The sequence below is a fragment of the Amblyraja radiata genome, chromosome 23, assembly GCF_010909765.2.
Source record: "Amblyraja radiata isolate CabotCenter1 chromosome 23, sAmbRad1.1.pri, whole genome shotgun sequence".
Classification (NCBI taxonomy): Eukaryota; Metazoa; Chordata; class Chondrichthyes; order Rajiformes; family Rajidae; genus Amblyraja; species Amblyraja radiata.
In genome coordinates, this window is record NC_045978.1 from 10,461,853 (window position 1) to 10,484,394 (window position 22,542).

Below are 22,542 nucleotides of genomic sequence, written 5' to 3' on the forward strand. Positions count from 1 at the left end.
CGGAAGCATTCGAGTCTGCATTAATTTTATTTTTAGTTCAAGGTTTTAATGGGGCAATTTATTTTTGTTCTGGCTTTTATTTTTGTAAAGTTCTGGGTAGGAATAATTAATTTGCACTTCTGTGATTTGGGATGGTGAATACAGTTTCAGGCTGTAGTTTTGTACTTACTGTTGTGACATGAACTACTAGACCATGTTGCATTATTCTCAATTTGCCACTGACAGTCTAATATGGGTGGAACATTGACTGAAACCTGCAGGCAGGTTCATTATCTTCCGTAGTCTAGAAGCAAACAGAGGGACTAATTTATCAGTATGTTTCCTGGCCAATAGGAAGAGGTTGAGTAAATCTGTTTTACACCACCTCAGATTAGTTTAGTTTACATATACAGTGTGGCAACAGGACATTCTGTTCACTGAGCCCAAGCCGACCATTGATCACCCATACACTAGCTCTATCCTATGCACGAGGGACAATTTTCAGGTACTATTTACAGATGCCTGTTTACCTACAAACCTGCACGTGTGTGGAATGTGGGAGGAAACCGGACACCCAGAGAAAACCCGCGCAGTCACGGGGTGAACGTACAAACTCCATACAGACAGCACCGGTAGTTAGGATCGAGCCCGGGTCTCCGGTGCTGTACAGTAAGAACTCTACTGTTGTGCCACTTCTGATTAAGACTCAGATTAAGATAATGCAGATGATATTGAGATGGTGCAGAAAGATTTACTTGGAAGGACTTCAGTTACATTGCGATATGTAAAGATAAGGTTTGATGACCATAGTGGAGTTTGTTGTTGGTGTATGGAAGGGTTTAAACTAGTTTGACCTGTGGGTACAATTGGTAGGTAAATGGCTAAACTGGAAATAGAAGGTAGGGGTTCAGGTGAAGGTGTATTTAGGAAGAAAAAGAAAAAGGCAAAAGTATTGTTCAATCATGATAATGCAGAGAGTAGCAAATAAGGTTGCTGACTTGCAAGCAGAGATAGCTAATAGGGACTATAATGATGTGGTAGCTAAAGCAAAAAAAGGCTTAGTTAATGGAAGGGCAGTGCGGTAATGTTCCTCTAAACAAGATTGAGTAAAGAATTGATTAAAGATAATAGTGCTGCAGCGAGGTTGGCGCAGAGGGATCAACGACTGGTTAGGTTTGTTTGGTTAGAGAGAACATTACACACCTGAGCTTGGGGTAAATCGGTTGAAGTAATTCAGTCACCAGGATTGGATGGGATGCATCCTAAGATTGAGGGATGTAAAGGAATAAATTGCAGGGTTACTGACTAGCAGTAGAAGATTCTTAATGCTCTATGGATAAGGAGGAGATGGGCAGTGGTGGTCCTGGATGACTGGAGAATGGACAATGTCTCTCCCTCGTTCAAAAAGGGAACACGTGTTAATTATAATCTGGAGGAAAATGGATTAGTTATAGGAAACCAATTCATGTTCAACCAATATAATCTAATATTTTTGATCAGAGTAATTGAGTTGTAGTGTATCTCGTTTTGCAGAAAACTTGGTAAAGTGGTATGTAACAGCTTTGATGGAAAAGCTGACAAACACGGATATCACAGAGACAGTTTAAGTAAAGACAAGAACGTCATGATAAAATTGTTTTTTGACTGGATGAAGGTGATTAGTGTGGTCACAGAGGCCTTTTTTTTTTAGATCTATTTTAATGACCAATCTTGGAAGGGGACCTGGCAAATGTATGGTCATAAAGAATCTAAACAAAATAGGTTGAAAGGAATTAGTCCTATTGGTGGTATTACTCCTTTTGGTGGAAGAGTCAGGAACCATGAAAATGATTGGAAAAAGAACCAACAGTGACATGGAGAAAACCTTTCCTGCATGGCTCTGGCTGTGGGATTTTGTACTCCACTCAAGATATCTCCCATCTTTTCTCCCTATGTATCAGCACAACTCTGTTCCCTTTTCTTTTGTATGCTTGTTGCTTCAGCCAATGCCGGTGGGTTTACATTGTAGCCAATTTCTTGCTAAAGAAATATCTTCACTTCTCCGATTTTTTTTCTTTTTGTGTAACGATCTGCGAAAAATTACGGCCTTTAGTTATGCTCTTCCTCACAAGTGGACACATTCGGTTTCAAATCTTGATAAAAGCCTTCATACTCTGTTGGGTCACCAGAAATCCATGCATTGCTGGTATCATCATTGTAATCTCTGCACTCTCCATCCTCTACATGCTATGGTGACCAGATCTGCATACGGTGCTCAATGTGTGGTCTAACCAAGATTCGATACAAATTTAGCATAACTGCTACTTTTAACTTTCTAGAAATAAATTACAGTTTGGCTTGCTGTGTTATTGAAATAACCTTGCCAGCTGTGACACAACTTTAAGTGATTGGTAAGGCCCTACATAAATTGTGGGATGAAGTTCAAAAGCAAACTGTAGCCGAGCAGTTAAAAGACAACATACGATCAAAAAACTAATTTCATCAATTTGGACCTTTGCAGAAGTTAGGCATGTTCACTTCTGGAGGAAAATTGCTAAAATTACAATAAAACATTACCTTTTTTAAACCACTAAATGATATTTGTGTTAATAATAACATTAGTTTCAGTTGATGCACTGCTGTTTTTAATTCAATTTAGAGGTTCTTCGTTCTCGTGTAGAAATGGGCGTGGGATTGGGTGGGCTGATGTCAAAATCTGGAAGGAGCCAAGAACAGGGAGGTACCGAGAGGGACGACAGTCGGACGAACCAACTTGCTGTGTGAGAGGCGTGATGTGATGGAATACATTATTTTGGCATTTTTGCATTTTGGCTTGGTTGTTAGTTAATCAAGTATCTGTATTTTGAGATCCTTCACTCCACCTAGACTAGCAACCTCCAAATAATGTGATAACCCTGCTCTTTTTATCAAAACGTACTACCTCACATTTATACATTAACATTCCTTTTTTTTTTTACATTCTACTTGTCAATGGCTTACTGTGATTTGTTGTAAACCTTCTTGGTATTGATTATCTCTCTTCACCTCTAATATTTTGAAATAGTTTTTTAAAATTTTATTAGAAGCAATTGTGCAAGATTAAAGCAATCGGCGTGAGAGTTATCCAATTTTCGTACAGCTTCATTTAACATTTTATAAATTGATACATAAATAAAAAAAAAGAGAAAAAAGGAAAGAATGAAGAAAAAGAAGAAAGATGCAAAAGAGAGAGAAGAAAAGACCCCTGAATTACCAAAGAAGTGCGGGAAGAAAAAAGAGAAATGAGAAGAAAAAAAAGACTGAGATATGCCCCACTGTCCTTCCCCCCCGCTCACCCATCCCAAGCATTGGTTTTAAATTTGTGTTCAACCATTCTGTTGTTGAAGAAATTCAGTGAAAGGGGACCATGTTTTGGAGAATTGGTAAAAGCGGCGGCGCGACTCACCCGTTGCAGTGGCCCCTACAGCCTGTCTGTCTTTTTAAAATGTTTTGTCTGGTTAAATGTAGAGTTGGTGTTTTTTTAATACTGGTTTTAAATGTGTATATGTGGGGGGGGGGGGGGGAAACTGTTTAAAATCTCTTCCCTGTCCGGGAGACCCGGCCTTTTCCCTGTCGGGTCTCCGTCTCCGTTGTCGTTGGGGCCTAGCACCGTGCAGCGGCCTCCAACCTGAACGACCCGGGGGCTCGGGAGACTGCGGAGCTGCGGACTACTCACCATCGTGGGGCTGGCCGGCCTCGGACCGTGGGGAGCGGTGGTGACTCGCTGCTGCGACTCGACTCCTGGGGCTCGGAGGCTCCAGCAACGCAGCCGCAGGTCCGGTGGACTGGGACATCGGGAGATCGCGGGTCCGGGGGGAGAGACAGCTTCCCGGAGCTCCCGCAACGCGACTTCTCCAGCCCGTGTCGCAGGGTTGGAACGACCCGGAGCGGGGACGTACATCGCCCGGCGCGGCTTCATGGCCGTGGGACATTCCAGCGCCCGCCGGGGTCTCCAACATTGTGACTTTTAGACCGGGAGCGGGGCCGTAAATCGCCCGGCACGGCCTAAAATGGCCGTGGGACTTATCATCGCCCGCCTGGGGCTTGGACATCGGGAGAGAAATGGAGAACAGGGGAGAGAAAAGACTTTGCCTTCCATCACAGTGGATTCACTGTGATGGATGTTTGTGTGAATTAAATTGTGTGTATGTCTAGGAAATTGTCTTTGTTTGTATGGCTGTGGAAACGGAATTTCGTTTGAGCCTCACTGAGGCTCAAATGACAATAAATGGTATTGTATTGTACTTTATCAGCCAAAACAAGCCTAATGTTTTCTAAATAATTTTCGGACATGTCAGTAATCCACATCTTTGAAATAGTTTTTGATTGCAAAGTGTGAATTGTTAATGTAGTTTATAATCCAACTTGGTCTCAGCACCAATTCTTGTGGAATAATGTTATCCCACCCTGAGTAGCTACCCATTTCTGTTTTCTTTGTTGAAGCTGGGCAGCAAATCCATTCTGCTACTTGGTACCTCCCTCGCCTCCATCCAGGGACTGCAATAGCTCTTCCAGATGTGTCATTTCAAACCTCATCTACACTGCATTTGTTGCTTTCGAAGTCGCCCCCTTTACATCAGTGAGACCACGTGTAGATTAAACAACTATTTCACCAAACACTTGTGCTCTGTCTGCCAAGGCATGCTGGACATCCAAATCGCTAATTATCTTAAATCCTCTTCCCATTTACATACCAACTTTTCTGTTCTTGGCCTCTTCCATTGTAAGAGTGAGAACAAACACAAACTGTAGGAACAACAGCTCATATTCCGCTGTGCAGCTTGCAACCTAATGGTATGATCATTAACTTCTCCAATTTTAGGTAATACCCATACCCCATTCTTCCTCTTTCCTGTGCCCACTCCCATCCGAGTGCACATCAATTTCTTCCCAATATTCATACCCTCTCCCTTGCTCCTTTCCTCATCTTTGTATACTCCCCTCCCATTCACGTCCTCTATTTTCCTTTTCACCCCCTTTCTCCTTTCACCAATATCCCTCCCACTGGCTTTGCATTTCACTCTTCTTCTCTCCCTTTCTAACACCCTTTTGTCTCCTTTTCACCTCTAGACGTTGTCAGATGGGCAGAGTAGATGACAATTAACCGCCATCACCTATAATCATCTATCACTTGCCAGTATTTGTCCCACCCCCACCTCTTTTCCAGCTTTCTCTCTTCCCCCCCCCCACTACAATCAATCTGAAGAAGGTTCCTGACCTGAAACGTCACTAGTTGATTCGCTCCGTCGATGCTGCCTAACCATATCAGTTTCTTTTGCTCAAGATTCCAGCATCTGCAGTTCCTTTTATCTCTTTTTTTAAAATTTGTTTCCAAAGTTTAATTCCCTAGACATTATCTATCTTTCTTGCTAAATGTAGCTTGAGAATGCAGCACAAGTTTATTACAAACTGAAGCGATGGAACATTTGCAGCACTTTCTGATTTCTGATTTGTTCGGATGTTTTAAGTGAATTGTAGTTTTCCCATTATGTGAGCATATGATTGAGTATCGCCTCCCTGTTAAAGTACAAACAATCATACGTTTTGCAAGATGAAAGGACACATGTTTATGAGAAGAGCTGGAAAATTCTAATTTCTTATTTAGAATATGAAGACTCAGTGGGCTAAACACAAGGACAGTGGGCTAAGAACTCTCGCTGCTGAAAAGGAAAATTTATCCATTCGGTACTTAGGTGTTTGAAAGATGCTTAGACCTTAAAAGTGAAAAATAAATGGTAACGCTGTGCACATAATTGAATTTACTGGATTGTATTAACATCTTTATTTGCTTGGTGTGCAAACCTTTTCAAAAAATACCTGTAATAATCCATTTGGTTAGAAAGAAAATAGCATATGTAAAGCATAATAGCAATTGTAAAGCAATAGTAATGAAAAATGATTTGCATTATAAATGTTAGGTAGACAAAAATGCTAGAGAAACTCAGTAGGTGAGGCAGGATCTATGGAGCGAAGGAAATAGGCAATGTTTCGGGTCGAGACCCTTCAGACTGATGTGAGGGTGGGGTGGGGGGGGGGGGGGGGGGGGGGGAAGAAGAAAGGAAGAAGCGGAGACAGTGGGCTGAGGGAGAGCTGGGGAGGGGAAAGCAGGAAATACCTGAAATTGGAGAAGTCAATGTTCATACCACTGGGGTGTAAACTGCCCAAGCAAAATATGAGGTGCTGCTCCTCCAATTTACGGTGGGCCTCACTCTGGCCATGGAGGAGGCCCAGGACAGAAAGGTCGGATTCGGAATGGGAGGGGGAGTTGAAGTGCTGAACCACCGGGAGATCAGGTTGATCATTGCGAACCGAGCAGAGGTGTTGGGCGAAGCGATCGCCAAGCCTACGCTTGGTCTCACCGATGTAGAGCAGCTGACACCTAGAGCAGCGGATGCAATAGATGTGGTTGGAGGAGGTGCGGATGGAAAGACTGCTTGGGTCTTTGAATGGAGCCAAGGGGGGAGGTAAAGCGACAAGTGTAGCATTTCCTGCGGTTGCAAGGGAAAGGACCAGGAGAGGGGGTGGTTTGGGTGGGAAGGGACGAATTGACCAGGGAGTTACGGAGGGAGCTGTCTCTGCGGAAAGCAGACAGGGGAGGAGATGGGAAGATGTGGCCAGTGGTGGGATCCCATTGGAGGTGGCGAAAATGTCAGAGGATTATTTGTTGTATGGGACGGCTGGTAGGGTGGAAGTTGAGGACAAGGGGGGCTCTGCCCTTGTTATGAGTGGGGATGGGGAGTGAGAGCAGAGTTACGGGGCTATAGAAGAGACCCTGGTGAGAGCCTCATCTATAGTAGAAGTGGAGGACCCCCGTTCCCTGAAGAATGAGGACATCTCCGATGCCCTGGTGTGAAACACCTCATCCTGGGTACAGATCTCCTCGATAACCATTAGTACAGGGACACCTCAAGGCTGTGTACTCTGTCCCCTGCTCTACTTACTCTGTACCCATGACTGTGTAACCGGACACAGTTCTAACTCAATCTTTAAATTCACCGTCGACACCACCGTTGTTGGATAAATTACAGGTAATGATGAGTCAGAGTGAGACTCGTAGCATAAAATGTGTCTGACAAGGAACATTTACATTCGCATGAAAGCACCTGTACTTGTAAAAAATTTGGGAGCCCAGGGTAATTCCACAAACTTTTATTAACAACAATGAAAACTCAAGGGGTAAAATAAAGAACAGGAATCGTATCTGGGAGCTAGTTGGATTGCTTACCTGTTTGATAACAATCTCCTATTTGCAAACAGGATATATTCTGTTTAAAAACCTGTAACAGGAAGCTGGGTTGATAGCAAGGAAATGAGGTTTGATAGCAAAGCGTTTATATCTAATGACCTACTCAAGTGTTCTCCATGCAGGTACCATGAAGTGCATGTGCATGCGTAGATTGATTAGAGATCTTCCACGTGTGGTTAGCTGTTTGCTTTCAAAAGATGAACTGCTAATGGGGAACTGCTGAAAGAGAAATTGTGAAGAGTAGTCATGGCTGAAAATCATGAAAGTGCCACCTAATACCAAATGTTCTACTTTGCAGGATAGATCTCAGCTTTGTAACTACTGGGTAGAAGTGCAGCTTTATGTGGAGTGTGGACTACTGCAGTGTGTTACTTTGTCCTGTTCCCTTTGCTGCATCCTTCGCATATCCTCTTTTCAGGCAAACACATTTAAGTGAATACATTGTGCTGCATAAACTAGCCATGGTCAAAGGCCCAGATAAGAAATGCATCTGATCTTTTACCTCTGCACAATTGAGTAGGAGATGCAGATACCAGCAACAACTTTGTTATGACAGGCAGGTACAAAAGTGAAGATCAAGCTGACCTATGCAATGCTGTTGATCAGTAGTTTTCTGGATCTGCTGGCTAAATAGGAACACAATATCGTGTGGAATGAATTGCGTTTGCTGAAATCTGGTGGCAATCTCAGGAAAGACCTGAGATAAATCAACCACCTGCCACTTCAGACTGAACATGTTTGTGACTACTTCAGCCTATTATGAGCATTTTCATGGAAATGTTCTTGCTGCTCAAGACAATTTTAAAACCAGTTGAAATTGATGTGTACTTTTTATTTAATTTAATTGAATACATTTTATTAGCCAAGTATGTATACATACAAGGTATTTGCCTTGGTGCTTTGCTCGCAAGTAACAACACGATATACAATAAACAAGAATAAAACATTATAATTTAAACATGTGAATAATTAAATTAAATACCAGAACCTACAGACTTTTGATAGCTACTGCTCGTGGAAAAAAGCTGTTTTTATGACTGGCTGCGGCGGCGGCTTTGACAGTCCAGAGTTGCCTTCCAGAGGGAAGTGCTTCAAAGAGTTTCTGGCCAGAGATGATCTTACCCGCTCGCTTCCTGGTCCTTGCAGTGTACAGTTCGACGATGGGGGGGGGAAGGTTGCAGCCATCCACCTTCTCGGCTGATCGAACGATGCGCTGCATGCTCCGGATATGCTTGGTGGCTGATCCAAACCAGACCATGATGGAGAAGCTGAGGACAGACTCTATGATGGCAGTATAAAACTGGACCTTCATTGCCTGTGGCAGATTTTGTTTTTTCAGCTGCCGCATGAAGTACATCCTCTGTTGGGCATTTTTGACTGTGGAGTCGATGGTGGCCTCCCATTTAAGGTCCCTGGAGATGATGGTTCCAAGGAACTTAAAAGACTCCACAGATGTGACTATGGTGTTGTTGATGGTGAGTGGGTGGAGGGAAGGAGGAGCTCTCCTAAAGCCTACAATCAATTCCACTGTCTTAAGAGCATTGAGCTCCAGGTTGTTGTGATGGCACCAGGACGCCAGCTGTGTCACTTTCTGTCTGTAGGCAGATTCCTCCCCATCCTGGATCAGTCCAATCAGGCTTGTGTCGTCCGCAAACTTGAGAACCTTGGCAGAAAAGTCTGTGGAGGTGCAGTCATTGGTGTAGAGAGAGTAAAGGAGAGGGGAGAGTACGCAGCCTTGCGGTGCTCCTATGCTGAGGGTCAGCGGGTCCGAGATGTGCTTTCCCAGCCTCGCATGCTGCTTTCTGTCTGTCAGGAAGCTGGTGATCCACCAACAGAGGGGTTCAGGCACAGGCAACTGGGCCTGTTTGGAGTTAGTTGCGCTGGCACAATGGTGTTGAATGCAGAGCAAAAATCCACAAACAAAATCCTTGCATCGGTCCTCTGGCTGTCTAGGTGCTGGAGGATGAAGTGCAGGCCTAGTAGACACGGACCTATTGGCCTGGTATGCAAACTGCATTGGGTCCAGCAGGGGATTTTTGATATTTTTCAGGTGGGCCAGCACGTCTTTCAAGGGTCTTCATGATTACAGAAGTCAGTGCGACAGGCCTGTAGTCATTAAGACCAGTAATCCTTGGCTTTTTGGGCCATGTTTCTATTATTTAGAAAGATATTAAATTTAAAAGCCGAACTATGCACCTCTAACATTTTTCATCCAAATCTACAACTTCATTTAATTGTATGGTACTATGCCACATGCTAGCCATGGCCAGATGTGAAGTGTATCCAGCCTTTCATTTCATCACAACTAGTATAATACACAAAAGCGCAGAGGTCAGGAACACACTGTTCCTTGTAATGCTGTTGAATAACGGTTCTCTCTAGAATTTCTTGTTAAAAGAGAGCAAAACCCAGGCCGTTATCTTGATGGATTTCCTGTTTCTGGTATAGTATAAGCTACTGCGACAGTCACTTGCTTTACCAATTTGGAGTTTATCTTTAAACCATTTTGTTAAAAATGACCCCTATTCAAATGAAGCATTATTTAGATTTTTAAATAATTTTCCATGTTCTTCAACAGATTTTATCAATAATAATATTTATCTTGGAGGTCCAGAATGAAAAAAGGATGAAACATCCTTATCTTTGAGGTTATTCATTTATAATTGGTAATGAACTATGATATTTGAAAAAGGAAAGTGCCTGTCATTTGTATTTATAATTAAGCATCTTGAAACTTTTAACGTTGGCATGCATTAGTATTTTTTTAATACTGATGTAGCAGGACTATTTCAATTCTAGAAAATATATTTTTTCCTTCTACCATTGCTGGACTGCTAGAATGAGAATATATACATTTTGAGAATATTCTGTGAGGCAGTTTGAAGATATTTTCATCTGTTTCAAGGCAACTGATCAGTTGGACATTCATTCATCAGACATTCATCAGTTGGAGTCTAATTGATCACCAAGCCTGCAGTGTATAGAATTTCCCATTTATGCTTGTAGTTAGAACCAAGATATATATGCTTTCATGAGATCTGTCCTTCCCATTGACTCCAATTCAAGATTATTTTCTAAATTTCTGATTGGCTTTACTCAGTATGTGAAACAGGAGATAAGGAAAACATTTTTTCTCTTATGTTGTTCTGTTCAGTTGTCTTGTGTTTAGATCCTGCTCAATATAAATTGATGCATTGCTGCATGTCCAAGAGGGTTTGTGTAATTATGTAAAGGAAACATGGAATTTCGGAAAGATGCTAACTGGCATGATATTTCAACATCTTTATTCTCAGTAAAGTTAATGTATATCTCACCACACATTAGATGTAAATCCTTCAAAATGAAAATCCTACAAAGTATTGATTTTTTAAATCTTTAATTCACACAGCACACAAATCCATGTGTCCCTTAATACTCTGAAGATGTATTTAAAATAAAAATGGCTTTTTTTCTACAATGTTGAATGCATTTTATACCCCTTAAATCACAATACTTAGTAAAGCCTTTTAGTGGACAGTCAACATAAAATAAATGTTTCTGAGAATTCAGAAACTATTAAATGTTTTTAAGATTCTTAAAAGGACCCTATCAAAGGCTGAATAATTGAGGTGGAGATGTTTACTGTAACAATATTTTTTTGTTTCTTTGAAGCTTTAGTCAGTAGACGTTTGGTTAAAATACAAGAGTTCTAAAAATTCCAACTACTTGTTTAAAAGGGTGCGGTTGGATTCCTTTTGCTTTTGCCAGTGGAATCTGACTAATATTATCTGTCCATTCATGTCTGAGACATCAATGTACAAATTCTTAAATTAATTGTAACACTAGGGCGGAGAACCCCGATGGGTTGGCATCCAGTTCATAAATAAGCTGCTATTTAAAAATAAAAATTGGATTTTATTAGCAATTGCTTTTTTTTATATTCTCTGGATTTAGTGGATGGTTTTTGAAGATTGCAGTACAGTTCTGGGGATCAAACTTGAAAATATAAATTTGTAACTTGAGCATCAATAACGTGTTGAATTAATTCTATCATTTGTTAGAAATAAGCTCCTATTTAAAAATAAAAATTGGATTTTATTAGCATTGGCTTTTTTTTATATTCTCTGGATTTAGTGGATGGTTTTTGAAGATTGCAGTACAGTTCTGTGGATCAAACTTGAAAATATAAATTTGTAACTTGAGCATCAATAACGTGTTGAATTAATTCTATCATTTGTATTTTGTTGACAGTAAAGCTCCATAAATCCAGCACACAGTTTTTTCTGCCAGACTAGCAGGTTTTCAAAACTGTTGGATGTTATTCCAATTAATACGACATCATACTTTTCACTTTCAAATATTACAGTGTCATTCAATTTACAATGAACCCAATAAGTTACAAGGGAGTGCAGGAAACAGGACGAATCAATTTCAAGGGAGCTTGGATGAACTGGATGCCAACCCATCGGGGTTTCCAAGCAATCTGATAGCAGACTATTGGGGTTGTGTAGGTCTGTTTTGTTGGTGAACTTTTGGGAAAAATGGAACAAGCCTTTTACAAATTAAAAACTTTTGACCTATAATTCATCTTGCATAATTTAGGATAACATTTATTTGTGGGAAGACAAATATGAAACACTAGAATGTAACTACCTACAGTGTGCTGCATTTTTTATCTTTATATCTTATTAATTTTTCTTGGTTGTATTTAAATGACAATATCAGTGCCCGATTCCGATGTTGTGGCTAGATATTATCTAGAGGGGGAAATAGCATGGATATCTGCAGCCTCTTGACAAAAATTCCATGCTAGGTGACATTATGGTTGATATAGATGTGATGGGCCAAACGGCTTGTTTCTATGCTGTACAACTCATTTACTCCATGCACAGATTAATACTTCCATTTAACATTCACATCTATTAATTTACTCGCCTCTTGAAAAACTATATGGGTTTGCTAAGACTTGCCTTTTCATGAAATGTTACTAGTTCTTTTGAATCAACCTCATCTGTCCATTCATTGTATATGTTAATTAATGTTTTGTAATTTTGTTGCAGTCATCCTCGAAAATGGCTATTCTCTAATGCTACCCCCACAACCATTTCTCTGAACTTGGTATCATTCACAGATGTCAAATGTGAATCATTTATGTTAATTGCAAAAGGTAATTATCCCAACATTGATCCTCGGGGAACACTATTACCCGCTTTCTTTCATTGAAAAGCTACTCTTTGTTCCCACTCATTCCAGTCTTGAAGCCAGCCAGCAATCTATTTTAGTACATGAATTTTTCTGTCATAATTCATTATCTATTGTGTGGGTTGGAAATCTAGATAAATTACATCTGTTATAATTGTCTACTCTGTATCCTGTGGGGAAATTCAATTAAGTTAGCCATGCTATGCCATTCCTTTTGAAAATCATAATTGTTTGAGATTTTTCTATTCTTTGCTTCATTATTTCATTATTTTTTACTACAGATGATAGGTCTATAATTCCCAAATTGCATTGTACTCCCTTTCTTAAATACGGACATTATTCTAGCTAACTGCCAGTCCTCCGGTATGCCATTTTCTAATGTATTATTAAATATATAATGACAGGATGCAATTCATTAGGGCATGTTTCAAATTTTCATACTGTCTTTCCAGCTGACATGAGATCCCTTACCTTGGCAATGGTAAGACCATTTATGTATTTTGCTCTCTAGCACCCAGTCCTCCCCCTCTTTCCTACCAAGCTTGGAATGGTGCATGTGCTTACAGTGCTGATAAATGTTCGTGTATTAGGAGTTTCTTTCTCATTCTGTGATATCAGTACCTCCAAATCTGGGAGTAAAACTATTGCATAAAGGCTGTAAAAACAAACAATTCCCTATTTAACAAGGGCAGACATCCTTAAACTAAAGGTGGAAAAAAAACAATTTGCTGTAGGAATTGAGCTGGAATTGGGCAGCATCTGTGAAGAGGATGGACAGATCACGTTTCAAGCTGATCATTGACGAAGGGTCCTGACCCAAAACAACATTCCTTCCACTGATGCAATCTGACCTGCTACGTTCCTCCAGCACTTTTTTTTGCTGACAATTCCAACATCTGTAGTTTTTTGTGTTTCCTTAAACGAAAGGCATTTTAGCTCTTAATTCATTATCACTTTCCAATAAATTTAGTGTAACCTTGCCCATACGCCATTTGAGTCTCCTGCCAACATACTGTGATAGCCATCTTATGCATATCACCAAAATCTGTTTCACTGTTCCACTTTCAACACCAAATAGAATTTTACCACTTCTTGAGCTTCGCAATAAGTGTTGAAATTGGGGTTGCAACATTTTTAATTCCAGACTAGGAACTGGGTTGGAACACTCAACACCAATCCAATACCTTGTAACAGGTGAAGGTTTTTACACGATCTATTTAGGCTGAAGTCAAACCTCACTTATGGAGATACAATAACATCTTTCATGTCCTTCCCTTGAAAATTGCCATTTTGAACAAGGTGCACTAGTTATGAACTAAGTAACTTGATTGAATAGGTGACATTATGCAAACTCGTGAGAACTGGAATATTCTTTTACAAAATGTTGCCATTACAGCATCGTTGAGAATATCAGTTTTTATGATCGAGGTTCTTGCTCAAAGGTTGTTATTTCAGAAGACCAAAACCAAGATATTTGCAAATTTCTTAATGCCTTGTTTATCTAGAAAACCCCGAGCCCATAACAGGACGTAGGAAGTGAGAATTTTTCAGAGAAACACTTCAAATGCATTTCCGTATATTTTTAGATACTGTACAGCTGTAGAAAGTTTGAACAGTCTTATTCGAACAGTAACAAGATAAATATTTTTTAATTGTAAAAATAGGTTTGTTTCTTCTGCATGAAGCTTGTTAGACATGCACTGCCACATTAGCTCTATTTTGCAAGTTAATATTTTTAAATACTGGTAGCCAGTTGATCAATATTTCTAAGAACAATAAAGAATGAGGCTCTTAAAATTGGAAAAAAATGTTGACCTGTTTCTGAAATGCATTTTGCTGTTGATTTATTCTATAAATAAGGATGTAAATTGAAGGGCTTGAATCTTGTTACCGAGCATGTGCATACAGTGGGGTAAACCACTGTTTTACATCCTTTGTTTTAAGGTAATATTTTTGGTTGTGCAGTTCAAGTTTAATGATCTGAGGGTTGTAGATATGGTCACCACTTTAGGTTGTGAAATGATGGATTTTTGGGAAGGAGAGAATGGGAATCTAATCTAAACATTGTCATACGACTATCCCGATCCTTACAAATAACAAGGCTTGCATCCCAAGCCTTTGTGTATATAAAGAGTAACGGTGAATCTTTCTTGCTGAGTTTGGCTAATTGAGCTGCTGGCTTTTCGCCTTTGAAACGTTTTAAGACTCAGATCTCAGTTTATTTGCTGTCAAACGTCAGCGAACCTCCGTCTTGCTCAGATTCACATGGAATTGCCACATGGGTCCTATGTAATACAATATACAATACAATACAATTCAATACAATTCAATTTATTGTCATTTGGACCCCTTGAGGTCCAAACGAAATGCCGTTTCTGCAGCCATACATTACAAACAAATAGACCCAAGACACAACATAATTTACATAAACATCCATCACATTGCTGTGATGGAAGGCCAAAAAAACTTTTCTCTCCACTGCACTCCCCCCACCCCCCCCCCGATGTCAAAGTCAAAGCCCCCGGCGGGCGATGGCGAATTGTCCCGTGGCCATTAAAGCCACGCCGGGTGATGCAAGGTCGCACACCGGGTCTTGATGTTAGAGCCCCCGGCGTGCGCTCGCAGAGACCCGCAGCCATTCCAAGCCGCGCGGGGCGGTGCTGTAAGGCCCCGCTCCAGGAGCTCTTCAACCCCGCAACTCGGGCGGGAGAAGTCGCCGTTGCGGGAGCCCGGAAAAGCGGTCTCCCTCCAGGGACCCGCGGGCTCCCGGTGTCGCCGTCCGCCAAACCCGCAGTTGCAGCCACCGAATCTCCGGGGGTCGGGCCGCAGCAGCGTCCACCACAGCTCCACCCGCTCTGGACTCTGGATTCGGAAGTAGACTAAACTCTGAAGTTGAGATTGAATACCCACGAATTAGGAGGCATGGGGAAAAGGCAGGTTCTCAATTATTTTATGTTTTAATGTGAGATTGTTTTTAGTTTTGTAAAAATTCCATTAGTTTTTTCAAAATTCTTAACGTTTGCCATTGATCAAAGACTCTGTCCCATATTTTCATTGCTTGAGGTATAATTACTGCTGTGACCTCTGTAGTCACATTTGCGTGGTGGACCAGTGAGATGGGGTTTGCATCTACTCAAAGTGAATCCAGGTGTGCCTGAATGGTGGAAGCTGATGGGATCCTGCATAATCTAGTCCGTTTCTAGTTCAAAAACTGAGAACCTGCTGAGGGAGCTGTAAGATATCGGGCAAGGATGTGATATCCAGCTTGTTATATTAGAAAATGAATGGACTAGATATATTTTGAGGGATGAAGTGAAATCATGCAAGTTCCTTACATATATTTCACAAACCTTGGTGAATTCAGTAGTAGTTCAAGGAAATAGTTTGGGTGCATTTGAGAGGAATGCAGGTAAAAGTCCAAACCAGATGGGCAACAATCATTTCACTAATATATAATGGGATGAAATACACGTGGAGTGTAATCGTTGACAGGAAGCATCTGGGGAGTAAGAAAGAGCGAGTTAACATTTGGGGACTGTCAGGGCTGAGTAAAGTGAAGGTGGACAGAAGAGGCCTGCCATTGGCTGGAAGGCAGGCGGTATTGAACACAGAAGAAATAGTGTAGCGTGAATGTGTTATATAGAGAACTAGCTATTTTTAAAGGAGATCTAAAAAGGAATTTGATCTGGAATTGAAAGAAAATGTTATAAATTATTGAGCTTGTTCAGCAGTCAATGTTGGAAGATGTTTTGGTATTGAGCTTAATCTACAGAGTGGAAGTAGTTCAGAGCATGCAAGTGACAAGTAATTATAAACTGGAGTTATGCTTGTGGGTTGTGTTTTAGAAAGCGGTCACCCTATCCGTATTTAGTATCAGGATGCTCAGGTTAGTGAGCAGCGAATGCAAAATAATTTAAAAAAATGCAAACAAATTAGTGCTTCAGCTGAGATGTGATATGGGTGCTGTATAATGGGTGGGGAGGAGGTAAAATGGTAGACATTTGCATGGGGAATTGACATTTGTAGCGATGGAAAAGTGATCCAGTTTATTCTCAAGGGATCAATTTTGGAATGCATGAGGCATCATGATAGAAATTAGATGATCCTGTGAATGTGAAGATGAGGTCTAAACACCCTATCCTGGTCCTGAGTGGTGTGAGTTGAGGTGGACACAATGTCCATGGCTGATGGCCTTGATGACTTTGGAATGGGATCTATAGTTGAGGAAGAAGGAAGATTTGCCAGAAGTCCTGATGGGTAAGACTGGAATTGAGGCCTTAAAGAAATTGGCTTGGGAGGAAATGTGTCAACTGTGGGAGCCTTGCAAGACTCACTCGATATTGGTGATTGGCCCATCGCCTGCAGTGGAGATAGAGAAGTTGTGCAAGATTGGGAAAAGGACTGAGGTAATGTGGGAGGAGGGTAGAAATTGCCGACAGCAGATGAAAATTCGGGCAAGAGCAGGCAGCACTCTCATCAATGTCTTGGAGGTAGGGAAGCTGGACAGGACCGAACAAAAAATATCCACAAATTCCAAAACTGGATAGACCTAAAACCCAAATAGATTTTACTGCGGCATAGTGGTAGAGTTGCTGCCTGACAGCGCTTACAGGGCGCAGCAGTAGAGTTGCTGCCTTACAGCGCTTGCAACGCCAGAGACTCGGGTTCTATCGCGACCATGGGTGCTGTCTGTACGGAATTTGTACGTTCACCCCGTAACCGCTTGGGTTTTCTCTGAGATCTTCGGTTTCCTCCTGTTCTCCAAAGATGTACAGGTTTGTAGGTTAATTGGCTTGCTTTTGTATACTTGGTATAAGTGTAAATTGTCCCTAGTATGTGTAGGACAGTTAATGTGCATGGTCGGTGCAGGCTCTGTGGACCGAAGGGCCTGTTTTCGCGCTGTATCTCTAAACTAAACTAAACACCAGCCACTATAACCGGAATCACTGATAGACCATAACAGATAAGAGCAACAAGTTTCCTTACCTAAAGGCCCTTGGTGATCCTTTTGGATTTTTATGTAATCAGTGAACTTTATTAATTTCATATTTATTTAGAATTCTAATTTCAACTGGTTTTGGTCTACAGAATGCTAATCCAATCATTAGAAACATGGCACTCTCCTTTGGAGAATGGAAAAGCTGTAGTTTGAAAAACACAATTAGCCATTGAAGTAATAAATATTAAGGTTTTTGAGTAGGTGAACTGAGAAATCTTGTTTCCTCTGTTCGGGAAGATTAATGAGAGACCGTCAATTTTTTTAAATGTGTCTGATCAGGGATAGAGATTAGTTCATATTTCTGTAATATAATGGCAGCATGGAGTTTTCTGTGAAGTACAGATTAAACTCAGTTTATTTTAGGCTCATGTAATCATAGACAATTTAACTATTTGGCAGCCATTATAGTTATTGTAACAAAAAGTGGGTAGACCTGTGTTTTTTATTCCGAACTGTAGAAGTGGTGGAGAATTTGACTTCACGCCAATTACTGCAGAATGACTTGGTTTACACCAGTGTGAATTCTTCAGCTGAGAAATGCCCGTGTATCCCTTCTGTTCACTTCCAGCAGTTCACCTCTGCAATCTGTCTTTACTATATTTATCATTACATATCTGCTATTTTTTCTGGTTCGTATATGTTACAAATGTATTAGTTTATTTTACCCTCAACACTCCCCTCAACACTCCCCTCCCCCCCACCCCCCCCCCCCCCCACCCACCACCACCACCCCCACCATCATTAGCATCATGAGAATCTTAAATTGCCTGGAAAATTATATTTCATACTACCAAATTCACTGAGAAGATGTTTGTTCAGCAACTGAGTTGAAACAAAATATGTTCTATTTATGAATGCAATTTTTTGATCATTTTTGTCGACATAAGATAAACTCTCCAGTCTGGAACCTCTCCACGCATTTACCTTTGTCAATTGACATATTGCTTTCTGCTGCTTGATGGTGGGAGTAGTGTAAATTGTCTCTAACAAAGTCATTCGTAAAGTCTATATTGCACATAATGAACTGCCAATATTTTGCCAATAATTTAACTCTAGGGATAGGAATGAGCTTCAGAGCCCCATTTAATCCAGTTTTTAAATAGTTTACCTGGGAATGTTCGGGTACGGTATTGCAGTACTGACCGGTGAGAATAATGCAGGTGCTTTATGCTAAAATGTAAGGAGTTAATTATTTATATTAAACTATGCAAATAAACAATTGCAAATACCCTTCGGAATATAGTTAAACGTCTGGACTACTGGCAATCATTTTACTTTTCCAAATACAACTTTTAAATATTGTATATTACAAATTAGAATCCAATGTCTGAAAATGTTGTACATTATTGCCTTTAACTTGTTGTGGACCTAGTAAATAAACTGCTAACTTAGCTTGTGGTATGACTGCTAGGATATTTATACCGGTGAGAATAATGCAGGTGCTTTATGCTAAAATGTAAATAGTTAATAATTTATATTAAACTATGCAAATAAACAATTGTAAATACCCTTAGGAATATAGTTAAACATCTAGATTGAATTTATCAGCTGGTAGGTTTTAACTTTATATAATTCAAAATGTCTAGCTTTGTTCAATTCTAACTTGATCTTTTCACTAAAGTAGTGATAATTGGCCACGTTTGTTAACCACATTTCTGGCGAGTGCCGTTATGTTTTCTTAGAAAGGATCTGCACAAATAAAGCCAATTCTGGCAGCAGTCTACAGGATGTTCCACGGAAATGTCTTGGAGCTCATTTTATTTTTCAGTTCTACTAGCTAGTACTAATGCAAGCTTCAACTAGGTTATTGGTTTAGTCCACTGTAGCAACTAGCAAGTTGAATTAATATCTGCAAACATAGTCGGAGCTATGTTTGGTAGAGTTGTCAATATAAGTTAATTGGGAGTAGTCTTCATTATATACTCAATCTGTTGGTTTTTTTAAAGTCATTTTAAGGTGACTAATATAATGGAATTTTAGATGTAAATATATTCTTCCTCCTCTAAATCCGAAAACCACATAACATTGGTTAATGTTGGTTAACATTGATAAAACACGTACCACTGTTTTATCAGTTCAGCACCACTTTTCCAAGTGAACGTGATAATCCTTGGTTAATTGTTCTTCTCTCTGCAGGGGAAATGCTGGCCTCTGTTTAGTCTATCCCAACATATTATGGAACAAAACCTGTCATTCTTTTGGACAACATCAGACCTCCTGCATTGTGTAAATGTTTAAATTGCACAGATGTAGTCTTTAAGAAGCTAGATTTTATGAAGGCAGTCCCTTCCTTGCAGATAGATGTTGGGATTGTTCATTTCTAATCGAGTCCTGTAAATGGCCATCCTGCCCTTGTGTCAGTAAAATGCGATTTCTTCATTATCCCATTTAATCCTGGAACAGATCATACGGCAATATTATGGGACTATGAACCATTTTATTTACAGTAGTTCAAGCCAACATCCCAGCGCCATCATCCTGAGGGCAATAAATGCTGGCTGGTCCTGTTTATGTCAAAGGATCCATAACTTTTTTTTATCAAGTTACACTGTAGCAAGTCTGAATTTGTCTGGGTTTAGTTGCAGCTACCCTCACCACCTCCAATTTCTCACAAACCTGTACTTTTCAGTGAGTTCCTTGCTCTCAATAGAATTTTCACTTTGCCCCATTTTTTTGTTACATTTATTTTATGGTGAAGGCATTTATAAAATAATTCTTTAATGGCAGCTAATCCGTTATTTTCCCGCCCCCTTACTTCTCCTATTATTTTCACTTCTTGACATTGCATTTATTTTTGCTACATGTTTTACATATTTGTTGAAATTCTTGTAATCTGCGTCCTGCTAATTTGTAACTTATCTCCTTTATCAATTTAGTTAGTCATTTGTCCCTGCGTTCTTAAACCACTTAATCCTCTGGTTTACTGACATTTTGGAAGTACATAATAGCACATCTATTAATGTAATAATTTCCTTATCCCCATAGTCTGCCATTGATGAATCTCGTTCCTCGTGGAGTTTATATTTTCCCATGGAATGTGCACTTGTCAGAAATGCTGAAATGTTTCTTTAAATGTTTGCTATTTATCGGAAAACATTTTTTAATCTCTATTGCCAATCTCCAGTACACTCCCAACATAATTGTAATTATGAACAGCCAAGAGTTTATTTTGTAACTGATCTGTATCTTGAATGGCTATAAAATTACTCATTAACCCAATCTCAGATCATATCAAACATTCCTCAGTAGCTTCATGATATATTCTTCTGGAAAACCATCCTAGGTCAGTCATCCAAACTATTTTGTCATAATTTGATTTGGAGTCTCCACAAAGATTAAATTTCTCCATGATTGTCACATTACCTTCCTTTGCAGTAAACTGTTCTGAATTACATTTTTCTCTCCAATATTGTTACTGTCATTAGAGACCTTCTAAAGTACTTCAACTGTTAACTTTTATTTATTTTCTACCATCTCCACCCATAATGATTGTACTTCCTGTTATCTGGTGCTAAAACTGTTCCTCTCTACTTTTGTAATCCTTTATCAGTGTTTTCTTACAGCACTTTTTTTCATTTTTTATGCCTTGTCAATGTTATATATTTAATTCCCTTGTCCATCAGGGTATATTTGGGCGTAGCCTGTATTGAATTGGATTATTACGAATGGGGCTATATTTAAACCTGGTCCATAGAATGCAATTCCCGTAAAATGCCTTAATTCCCTGTTCCATCTATGACATGGTAAACGTTCACAGTTTTACTCTTAACAACAACGCCCCCTCCCCTGCCCGCAATCCTGCAATTTAAATTAAATTCCAAATCTGAAGCCCAAATCCTGAACAAGCAATGCTGAATTGCAAAATAGCAGGCATAGACAGAGAGAACTGTTTCATTCCCCCCATTTCCACCGACTATAATTTCCTTGAGTAGTACTGTGTTCTTCTTCACTTTTCTCACTCCCGTGCCTGCTTTCGGCTCCCCACTCGTCACGTCCATTTCACAACAAAGCCGTCAGCAATTAACCCTTGCCTGTTGAATAAGGTCAATATCGGTGTTTTCAAACCTCCCTGACTCTCAGAACATAATTCTCTCCCTGACTAGTCCCAAATCTAGATTACTACCTGACAGCTGCATGAATCACACTGTCAGAGTAATTCCCCTCCTTGACACACCTTGTCGGCGGCTGTGAGTCAAGCCCAGTGTCTCCGTATCTGAAATTCCTAGAGAGTTACTGTCTTCGTAACTGCTGTTACAGCAGCGGTGGCTGTTAGTGATCCTGCTAATTTCCAAAACGCCATTAAGCAGCTCCAACTAATCATTTGTCCAGCTATCATTATTGAGCTAGCTTATCATATAGAATACATTGTTCTTTCAATTGACTTAATATCTATCTAGCTTTAACTAACCATGTTATCCATAAAGATCGGTGTAAATCACTAACAACTACCCTTCATTCTGTTGCAAGTTGCACTTTAAAATTTTGAACTAATGAACTAAACACTAGTCAGAATTCAAAGACCTTTCGCCATAAAAAAAGGATTGACAGCATGGCAGCAACACATTTTTTTCTGCACTAAATTCACATGCTGTTTAGATACCTGACAATTCATTAAAATTACTCTTCATTCCAGTTTATGACCACTCAAATTACTTATTGGTTATCATGAGTAAAACTTTCAAACTTATTATTGGGCAATGAATTTTGCATCTATTGCCAAATATTGATTACAGTGATGGAATAAATTCCTCGTGACCTGGTACAATAAGGATGTGGACATTTGTTTTGCCAAGAACTGCAAGAAATGAGTCAAGAGTGTTTAATTGTCGCATACCGAAAGGGAACAATGGAATTCTTACCTGACATTATCAAGACATTATTTCCAAATAATTAAATTTATTGCTTTTAATTTAAATTTTATTAACCAATGTTCCTTGGCTTTGACACTTGATATTAATTGTGTGTCATTCCTAACATAGAACAGCACAGTTTAATTTTGTATCTTAAACACTCCAGATGCTGAGCATCTTTTGGGCAGTGGATTCTCTACAGTCAACTTTAATCAGTTAAATGAAATGCCCTGAACAAAGATGGATTTCAGGGGAAAACATTCCCCAGC

At 39.9% G+C, this 22,542-nt stretch overlaps 1 protein-coding gene across 2 annotated transcripts in view; it reads left to right on the top strand.

Annotated features, from left to right (window-relative positions):
• ptpn1 (protein tyrosine phosphatase non-receptor type 1) overlaps positions 1 to 22,542 on the top strand; it is a 68,708-nt gene that overhangs the window by 21,452 nt on the left and 24,714 nt on the right. The gene's annotated exons all lie outside the window — the stretch shown is intronic.